This window comes from Lepus europaeus, chromosome X, assembly GCF_033115175.1.
Source record: "Lepus europaeus isolate LE1 chromosome X, mLepTim1.pri, whole genome shotgun sequence".
Lineage (NCBI taxonomy): Eukaryota > Metazoa > Chordata > Mammalia > Lagomorpha > Leporidae > Lepus > Lepus europaeus.
Genome location: NC_084850.1, coordinates 30,182,942 through 30,192,916, shown reverse-complemented (window position 1 = coordinate 30,192,916; position 9,975 = coordinate 30,182,942).

The following is a 9,975-nucleotide window of genomic DNA, read 5'->3' as shown; positions in this document are numbered from 1 at the left end:
GAGACTTGCTTTATGGCCTAGCATATGGCCAATCCTAGAGAAAGTTCTGTGCACTGCTTACAAAAATGTGTATTCTGTGGCTGCAGGGTGGAAGGCTCTGTAGATATCTGGTAGGTCTGCTTGGTCTATTGTGTCAATTAACTCTTCTGTTTCCTTGCTGATTTTCTGTCTGGTTGATCTTTCCATTGCTGAAAGTGCGGTATTGATGTCCCCCTTTACTATTGTATATGAGTCTATATCTCCCTTTAAATCGATTAACATTTCTTTTAGATAGCCAAGTGCCCTGTATTTTGGTGCATATACATTTATAATAATTATATCTTCCTGTTGAATTGATCTTTTAATAATTATATAGTGTCCTTCTTTGTCTCTTTTAATAGTTTTTGTTAAAGACTATTTTGTCCACACCAGCTCTTTTTTGGTTTCTTTTAGCATGCATTACCTTTTTCCATCCTTTCACTTTCAGTCTGAGTGCATCTTTGTTGGTGAGATGTGTTTCTTGTAGGCAGCAAATAGATGGGTTTTCTTTTTTAAGCCATTCAGCCAGTTTGTGTCTTAACTGGAGAGTTGAGATCATTTACATTCAGTGTGACTAAGGTTAAGTACCAACTTTACCCTGCCAAGCTTCAGTAAATAGTCCTAATTTTGTATTTTGCATTTCCTTTGTACTTTTACTGGGCCTTTTTTCTTTTGTTGTGGAAGATCTTTATTTCTCTTTAATTCATAAATGAGAGCATTGCAGAGTACCATGTTCTTCATTGAGAGTTTATTCTCTTAAGACTCCATTTTCTCCTTGCATGTTGAGTTGTTGATGAGAAATCTGCAGTGAGTCTAATTTGGTTTCCTTTGAATGTGATTTGCTGTTTCTCTCGTGCACATTTTAAGATCTTTTCTTTATGTTTTACTGTAGAGAGTTTTGCTACAATTTTTGTGGTGAAGATCTCTTCTGGTCGTGTCTATTGGGTGTTCTGTGTAATTCCTGTATTTAGATGTCTCTTTTTTTTTCTCCAGATTTGGGAAGTATTCTGTTATTATTTCATTAAGAGGCCTTCTAATCCTTTTTCTCTTTCCACACCTTCTGGAATTCCTAGGATTGTATGTTGGATCATTTGATAGCATCTTGTAGATGTCCAACTGTGGTTTTTAGTTTTCTAATTTCTTCTTTCTTTTTTTACTGTAGTATTTCCAGAAATTTGTCTTCTAGTTCTGATAGTCATTCTTCTGTCTTACCTATTCTGTTGTTAATGCTTTCCACTGCATTTTTTTATTTGATCTATTGAATTCTTTATTTCTAGTATTTCATTCTGGCTTCTCTTTTTTTTAAAAAAAAAAGATTTATTTATTTATTTATTTGAAAGTCAGTTACACACAGAGAGAAGGAGAGCCAGAGAGAGAGACATAGAGGTCTTCTATCCGCTGGTTCACTCCCCAGTTGGCAGCAATTGCTGGAGCTGCACCGATCCGAAGCCAGGAGCCAAGAGCTTCTTCCAGGTCTACCACATGGGTGCAAGGGCCCAAGAACTTGGGTCATTTTCTACTGCATTCCCAGGTCATAGCAGAGAGCTGGATCAGAAGTGGAGCAGCTGGGACTCGAACTGGCACCTATATGGGATGCTGGCATTGCAGGCAGCAGCTTTAACTGCTTCACCACAGCACCAGTCCCCTAACTTCTCTATTTTAATATCTTAATTTCTTGGGAGCACTTTTCATTTAGCTCATGAATTTCCTTCTGATTGCTTCTGAGTACTTTGAAGATTAATTTTCTGAATTCGGTTTCTGTGAAATCCTTGATCTCTTTATCTTCACCTATTACTGCAGAGTTGTATTGTTCTTTTGGGGCTTATAGTGTCTTCCTTATTCTTATTGAGGGTTTTTTCCATTGTTTTTCTGCATTTGTGTATTTTTTCCTTTTTTATCTGGTTGCTTTTCTCTTTAATTTGTGTCTTTGTGATTTAGTGGGATGTCTGCACTTTTAGTGAATTCCAAGCAGTGTGAGCTGCATGTGGCCTGGCTGCTCTGTTCAGTATTCCGATATGGAGGACATATCCAGTCAAGGCCCTCGTGGGGCTTGTATGTTTCTTTAGTTTTTTTGCTTAGAGGAGATTGTTCACTTTTGTTGATGTGACCCGCCCTTTTCTTCACAGTTGTGGGATGCCCAGTGTTAGTCTCTGGTATGTTCAGGGTTATATCGCTTTCCTTAACAAACTGTACCCCTATCGATGGAAAATTTTTTGTGGTGAAATTTCCCTTGGTTATGAGCTGCTATTTATCTGTGTGTTGCAAGTAGAAGCACACAGTCACACCTACTGGAGCCCAGCTCACTTCTCTGTTGTTGTGGAGGTGGGTATGAGCTCCAGTACACACAACCCCCCCCTACTGGGGCCTGGCTCGCTTCTCAATAGTGGATGAAACAGGCTCAAATTTTCGATGTTCAGGATTTCTCCTTGTTGTACAGCTTGCATGATGAGGAAGAAATTCTTCTGAAATGTTGTGGTCCTGGTTTCTTGGTTGGAGTGTGGTGAGGTGGCCCCCAGAATTGATGGGCATGTGCATGGGAAGCAAAATCAGGACTCCCCTGCTTACATTCAAAAATGTAAACAAACAATATGGCTTCCCCCTGCTGGCTGCAGATGGGGGAAGGGGAACATAGATGGGCAAGGGGGTGCCTGGCATCTGTTCATTCCTCTATACCTTCTCTTTTTTTTTCCCACATAGAACTTCAAAAGCAGTTCACCAAGCTCCCCCTCCAAATGCTGTTTGCAGCTCCTTGGACCCACAATTTTCCATATAACCTTGTCTGCTGGGAGCTCACACCAGCCTCCCCAGTCCATGCCTCCACGATGACTCTGCCATGTCCCTTTCTTATTTGCTGTTTCAGTGTGGACCAACCTAGTCACTGTTGGTCTCCTGGGCTTCCAATCATGAGTTTCCCATGGGTCTATCACCATGGTGTATCTTCTCTCCTTTTAAACTATCTGTTTTATCCAACATGACTCAAATCATCCTGTTGCTATACCGCCATCTTGGGGCCCCCTACATTTAGATCTTGATTCCATATATTTTTCATTTTTAAGATTATTTAATGAATATAAATTTCCAAAGTACAATTTTTGTATTATAGCAGCTTTTTCCATCCATAACCTCCCTCCCAACCAAAACCATCCCATCTCCCACACCCTCTCCCATCCCATTCACATCAAGATTCATTTTCAATTATCTTTATATACAGAAGATCAGTTTAGTGTATGCTAAGTAAAGATTTCAACAGTTTGCATACACACAGAAACACAAAGTATAAAGTACTGTTTGAGTAGTAGTTACACCATTAATTCACATTAAAGACAGAAATCCTAAATGGGGAGTAAGTGTGCAGTGACACCTGTTGTTGATTTAACAATTGACACTGTTTTGTTTTTTACAGGCAGAGTGGATAGTGAGAGAGAGAGAGACAGAGAGAAAGGTCTTCCTTTTGCTGTTCGTTCACCCTCCAATGGCCACCACAGCCGATGCGCTGCAGCCAGCGCACTGCACTGATCCGAAGCCAGGAGCCAGGTGCTTCTCCTGGTCTCCCATAGGGTGCAGGGTCCAAGCACTTGAGCCATTCTCCACTGCACTCCCAGGCCATAGCAGAGAGCTGGCCTGGAAGAGGGGCAACTGGAACAGAATCCGGCGCCCCGACCAGGACTAGAACCTGGTGTGTCGGCACCACAAGGTGGAGGATTAGCCTATTGAGCTGCAGCGCTGGCTAACAATTGACACTCTTATTTTTGACGTCAGTAATATCCTGAGGCTCTTGTCATGAGCTGCCAAGTGTATGGAAACCTCTTGAGTTCAACAATTCCGATCTTATTTAGACAAGGCCATAGTCAAAGTGGAAGTTTTCTCCTCCTTTCAGAGAAAGGTACCTTCTTCTTTGATGGCCCGTTCTTTCTTCTGGGACCTCACTCACAGAGATCTTTCATTTAGGTCTTTTGTTACCCCAGTGGTTTGGCTTTCCATGCCTAAAATACTCTCATGGGCTTTTTAAACAGATCCGAGTACCTTAAAGGCTGATTCTGAGGCCAGAGTGCTGGTTAGGGCATCTGCCATTCTATGAGTCTGCTGTGTATACCGCTTCCCATGTTGGATCATTCTCTCCCTTTTTTACTCTATCAGTTAGTATTAGCAGCCACTAGTCTTGTTTATCTGATCTCTTTGACTCTTAGACCTATCATTATGATCAATTATGAACTGAAAATGATCACTTTGACTAGTGAGATGGCATTGGTACATACCACCTTGATGGGGTTGAATTGGAATCCCCTAGCACGTATCTAACTCTACCATTTAGGGGTAAGTCCAAGTGAGCACGTGCCTAACTGTATAGCTCCTCTCTCTCTTATTCTCACTTATATTTAACAGGGATCACTTTTCAATTAAATTTAAACATCTGAAAATAATTTTGTGTTAATTAAAGAGTTCAACCAATGGTGTTAAGTAGAACAAAAAATACTAAAATAAATATAGTATTAAGTTGTTCCTCAACAGTAGGGATAAGGACTGATCAAGTCATTGTTTCTCATAGTGTCCATTTCACTTTAACAGGTTTCCTTTTTGGTGCTCAGTTGTCACTGATCAGAGAGAACATATGATAGTTTTTCCTTTGGGACTGGCTTATTTCACTCAGCATGATATTTTCCAGATTCCTCCATTTTGTTGTAAATGACCGGATTTCACTTTTTTTTTTTTTTACTGCTGTATAGTATTCTATAGAGTACATATCCCATAATTTCTTTATCCAGTCTTCTGTTGATGGGCATTTAGGTTGATTCCATGTCTTAGCTATTGTGAATTGAGCTGCTATAAACTTTGAGGTGCAGACAGCTCTTTTATTTGCCAATTTAATTTCCTTTGGGTAAATTCCAAGGAGTGGGATGGCTGGGTTTTAGGTAGGGTTATATTCAGGTTTCTGAGGAATCTCCAGACTGACTTCCATAGTGGCTTTACCAGTTTGCATTCCCACCAACAGTGGGTTTGTATCCCTTTTTTCCCACATCCTTGCCAGCATCTGTTGTTGGTAGATTTCTGTATGTGAGCCATTCTTGCCTAATGGCTCTGGCTAAAACTTCCAGTACTAAATTTAATAGCTGACCTGCTCCATGGCTGACTTGTATAATCCTCTGCCTGTGGCATCAGCTGAGCTCTTCTCTTCGATGGCGATATGTGCCTAAGTGCTAGCCCCAGGGGGTATAATATTCGTCTGCTCTGTCCCAAGGACCACACAAAGGATCTGTGCAGTCCTCAGTGTAAGCTCAGATGCAATGTCTCTCACTGGGTAGCCAGCACCGCCTGAATTTGTGACATCTCCCACCGAGACTACTCATATCTCAACCACACTGTGAGTTCTCCCACATACCCTTAGTTTTTTTTTTTTTTTTCCTGCTTCGCAGTCCTGGTTCATAAGCTGGACACATTCACTAGGTCTTAGTCTCCTATTATTTATCCCCACCAGAACCAGGTTTTTTTGCTTGGCTGAGGGCAGGCACAGCCCCGAGCTGGAACAGCTGTTACTTATGTCCAAAATAGTACCTGCTCTATTGTCTTGCTCTCCTTTGTAAGGTGAGTGGAGAGAGAGAATCATGTCCCTACCATTCCCTTTTATTTTTTTTGTCTCCTCTAGTTAGCCTGGTATACTTTCTGCCATGGGGCTTTAAACCTTGTTCCCTCTAGGCTCTTCCTGTGGCTTTTCCACCAGTGTCTTGGGCTACTGTGGTTTCACCTCAGCTCCCTTTCCAGCACTGGTGTGTAGACTTGGCAGCTGGGGTCCCGAGCCATGGGTGCCCATGTCCTCCATGTAGGTACACCATGCCCCTCTAATTCTGGAAGAGTTTTCTCTGCAGTTTTTTTTCCCCTAACTCTTCCCTGAGACTACAGTATCTTCACTTTTATTAAACTATCTTTTCCTGGACTATCAGTGAGCTCCCTCCTTATTCCGCCATCTTGGAGCCCTCCCCCATTTATTTTTCAAAGAGAATTTCCACTTTAGTTTTGTTTCATTTTTGATACATAATAATTATATATATATATATATGGATGGATATAGTGTGATATTTTCACACATGTATACATTATGTAATGATCAAGTCAAAGTAATGAGCATATTAATCATCTCAAAAATCTATAATTTCTTCGTAATGAGATACTCAAAATTCCCTCATGCCTATTTTGAAATATATAATACATTATTCTTAACTATAGTCATCCTATTGTGCAATAGAACATCAGAATTTATTCCTTCTGAATTTAAATTTGTATCCACTGACCACCTTCTCCCCAGCTCACCCTCTCTTCTATTGTCAGTCCATCCCTCCCCAACCTCTGTTAACCACTATTCTCTCTACTTCTAGCAAAACAACTGTTTTAGATTGCACATACTAGTGAGATCATACAGTATATTCTTTATGTGCCTGAAAGCCATCACTTTGAACCAGTATGCTGTACTACATCTAATGGCAATTAATAAAAACTGAGGAAAGCAATTCTAAAACACCAAAGTTTTTAAGTTGTTCAGAAGTTCTGGGAATATTAAATCTTATCAAGGTTCTGAAAATGACAAATATAACTGACCCTTGAACAGATAACACCCCTTTGTGCTTAAGTTTTGCCATCTAGAAAATGAGGATCTGAATAAGCTAGTATCTAATTTTCCTTTACTTTTTCAATTTTTTGTTTCTATGACTTTATCCTGAGTTCACAGAAGTAGAAATCAATGCATTAACTACTCACAGTGTAGTTAATTAAATTTGTGCCTTACATCCGCTTTCATTGCTGATCAATGAAAATGACATTCACATCTTTTTTGTATTTTGCCTGTCTTCCACCTGTCTTTCAATTGCTTATGCATTTTCTCTTCCTGTAATGTTTCATTGACACACCTTCTTCCCCAGATTGACCTAATCTTCCTTTTTAGGGCTCTGACTCCATCCTGAACAAATCTCTTTCACTGGCTGTACTCAAATTATATATTTGGATTTATATTTGGATACAAATATATACATTTTAATACATCAAGTATTATATAATCTGAGAAGGCAGAACCCATACTTTATTCTTTGTTATATCCCCAAACCTAGAGATATTACCCAAAATGGAATAAGTTACCAATTCATATTCAATAAACTGTACTAAAACAGTAATTCACTAAAACCCTAGTTGCAGGGTAGTCCTTTACAGCCTTCTAAGAGAGGGCAGTCACATGTTGTTTTTAACCTTACAGAAAAGTGCATTAATAATTCAAACTACTGGATTGAGGTGTTAAGGCCGGATGACATACAAAGAAATAGCACATAAACCTGCTAGCATTGTACCTCCTAAACATCTGAGCAGTAATAATGTTTCTCATTATCAAGGTAAGTTATACCTTGTGAAGATGGATTCAATTTAACAATGCAAATACTGAAGGGGCCATAGTGCACTTACAAGGTGGAGCTCATACATAGGTCAACTTTCCAAAATAAACATTTATTCAAATATAAATTAGCATGACATGCTGGCTTTTAAACTTTTCCCATTGGTGCTCTCTGTAGCCGTGAACTGAGGCTTAATCGCAAGTTAAATACACTAAAGATGCTGCTGGTGAATTAATGAGGAAAGTGGGCACAGCTCATTAACATCCTCTTACATGGAGACTAGCATGTGAAAGAGAATCTAAAGTTGAAACACTTTATTGAAACCCTTAATCCCTAGCAATATATAGTAAGCCATGTTTAAGCAGTGGTTGCTATGAAGCATAACTCTTCTCTCCTTTGTTCGCTTTCTTCTTTCCTTCCATCATTCAACCAACACAGACACTGATCGACCTTAAATGGAGGGTTGAGATGCAGAGGTGAGTAAAATGTAGCACTTGACTCTTCTTGATCATGATAAAGTATACAGAGGGACTCAAAATGATACTTCCTTATGAATAAAGCTAAAAGGATACAAAAATCAATACTATCATTAAAATAGAAAAAATTTTACTTGTTTATAATTTGATAATATAAAACTAATAAGATATCTATTGCCTTCAGTAACTCCAAACATAGTATGAATGTTAGTATTTCATATCAATATATTTAGGAATGACTTTTGTGGAAAATAATTATTTGTTCAAGTTTTTACTTTAATGAAAAACTAGTATTATGTATTACATGGAAAAGTGTAGATGCATTTTTTTAAAGATTTTATTTGCTTATTTGCAAGGTAGAGTTACAGACAGTAAGAGGAAGAGACAGAAAGAAAGGTCTTCCTTCTGTTAGTTCACTCCCCAAATGGCCGCAACGGCCAGAGATACGCCGATCTGAAGCCAGGAGCCAGGCACTTCTTCCTGGTCTCCCATGCAGGTGCAGGAGCCCAAGGACTTGGTCCATCCTATACTGCTTTCCCAGGCCATAGCAGAGAGCCAGATTGGACAAGGAGCAGCCGGGACTTGAACTGGCTCCCATATAGGATGTCGGTGCTGCAGGCGGAGGATTAACCCACTGCGCCATGGCACCGGCCCCTGTAGATGCATTTTTAAGTTTCATATTTTATATATTTTTATTAGATTTGGATTTAGGAGATGGCATTGCATCTTTAAATGACATCTCTGACTATATCATCCCTCTGATATAGACAGTGCTACTTAGGGAGACATAATACTGCAAAGAACTGTCAGATAAGTGTTTCAAAAATGAAGAATTAGCAACAGGAGAGTTAAAGGACTTCATGATGGATTGAGCAGAAATCTGTTAATTATGACCCCATGAAATAAACAAGTGTGCACATGGTGTGTTATAAAACACCAGAATTATATACATTTTAAACAGCATTTTAAAATATTAATTATAATGATCATTTCACCACCAGAGCCTCATAGAATTTCCATTAGATAAAGTAGAAGTTTCATTTTAGAATCCACATTACCATTTGAGGAAAATCAGTGATATCAATAATTATTTCCTCAGGCTACTGCATCAGCAAGAGAAAAAAAATAAGTATGTGTGGTTCATTTCATAATACAAGACATAGAGTCCTCGGAATTGAGATGCCACACTTCAGCACATTTAGTGTTCTGAAAATAATTTCTGAATGTCACTGATCCTAGATCATTTTTAAAAAGCTACTTTCTCTTACTTTGAAAGATGTGTTATGCTGCATTTCATTACTTTTTCCTTACCTCATTCTTCTTTTGTTTTAAAATAAGTGATGAGGCTTTCGGTGAAGATTAAGCACTAGCAGGCAGTAACGCAATGGCCCAAACACTGTTTTAATTGGAACCTCAAATCCTGTGGAAAAAAAAGAAATTAAAATCATCAATAAAATACACTTTCTAGAAGACACTATGTTGATATGCATTATGTTAGGAAGCTCCTATTATTTTTCCTGTAAGATTCATTTAGACATAATTGTGAAATACGGAATTTGGTAGCAATGCTGTATTAACATTATGAAGCTCAGGTCCTTCAAGGGTGCAAGTATCAAGGAATTGATATAAAATTCATAGCAACTTTCCTTTTACAAACTGCTAGCATTGTTATGTCAACATCAATCTTCATGTTTCCTTACAATGTTGCCGTATACTCATTGCTGAATGAATGCTGGAAGCACTGCAGAGGTGTTTCTGTATGACCCAATTAAAATCAAGGCACAGTGTTAAACAATTCAAGTTGCCAGATAGCTGAAAATTTACAAGCAAATGTTATTTCTTTGGGTATTGACAAAAGTGCTAATCATAAATGCTACTATTAAAGACAATCATAGAAACACTCTTTTAGTGAGTCATTGGTTATACCAGATTACACATAACTAAATCACATTATAAAATTTATAAAATTAAAATATACATAGATTACACTAAAGCATGTTATAAAATAACAATACAGAAGATAAATCCAATGGGAGGAGGCAAGTAGACTTATGACCCTATTTAAAATACCACTTTACTATACATTTGTTCAACCACAATTATTAATCAAA